The sequence below is a fragment of the Aethalodelphis obliquidens genome, unplaced genomic scaffold (assembly GCF_003676395.1).
Source record: "Aethalodelphis obliquidens isolate GAN/ISIS:26980383/991018 unplaced genomic scaffold, ASM367639v1 scaffold13, whole genome shotgun sequence".
Lineage (NCBI taxonomy): Eukaryota > Metazoa > Chordata > Mammalia > Artiodactyla > Delphinidae > Aethalodelphis > Aethalodelphis obliquidens.
Window position 1 is genome coordinate 17,692,964 of NW_020837957.1, and position 880 is coordinate 17,693,843.

The following is an 880-nucleotide window of genomic DNA, read 5'->3' on the forward strand; positions in this document are numbered from 1 at the left end:
AGGGCGTGGGAAGCGAGAGAAGCCCGCCGGCCCGCAGACAACCGTCGCAGCCTGATGACGTCGCACAATGGCCGGCCCCCTCGGGTAGTGGAGCCCGTTTGTTCCGCCTGCGTCGCGCCTCAAGCCGGAGCCTGTGAGGAGTGGAAGTGCTGAGGGACGTCTTTTCCGTTCTGCCCTGACACCTGCGAAGCCGTGGCCCCTTCTCTGCCCTTGTGCTGAGAACCGTGGGTACTGATGGATGTGGCCGAGAGCCCTGACTGGGACCCTTGCTCTCCAGAGAATGAAGAAGTGGAGCAGCAGGGGCTTTCTGACAATGACATCCTGAGGGAAAGTGGGTCTGAGCAGGATCTGGATGGGGCGGGGGGAGGGCTTCTGACGTGGAGGATGAGGAGAACGTCGCCCCGGGACTGAGCCAGGAGGAAGAAGAGAGTCGCTCCAACGAGGAGGACCGGGACTCTGAGGCTCAGGAGCCAAGCGAGGGCCCCCTCAGGCCCCCGTAGGCTGAGGGGGACCCGGGGAAGGAAGACTGCACCAGCGACCTGAGGGACGAGGCCTCGTCAGTCACCAGGGACCTGGACAAGCACGAGTTAGACTACGATGAGGAGGTCCCCAAGGAGCCCGTCCCCGCCATGCAGGAGGACGGCACCTAGAAGGCCGGGCCCAAGGATGACGAGGAGAGGAGAGAAGGGGCTCAGGGGGAGGACGGGAAGGCGGGCGTCCGCGGCATGGAGGACAGGGAGCCTGTGGAGGCCGCCAAGGAGAAAAGAGGACAACGATGGAGAGATCGACGATGATGACCTGGAGGAGGGTGAAGTGAAGGACCCCAGTGACAGGAAGGTGAGGGCTCATCCCACCTGCCGATTCTTCATGAAAGATGTTG

The 880-nt window shown here is 63.4% G+C and overlaps 1 pseudogene; it reads left to right on the forward strand.

Annotated features, from left to right (window-relative positions):
• The first annotated feature begins 234 nt into the window (after positions 1 to 234).
• Positions 235 to 650, forward strand: LOC113624269 (zinc finger CCCH domain-containing protein 18-like; annotated as a pseudogene).
• The last annotated feature ends 230 nt before the right edge of the window (positions 651 to 880 follow it).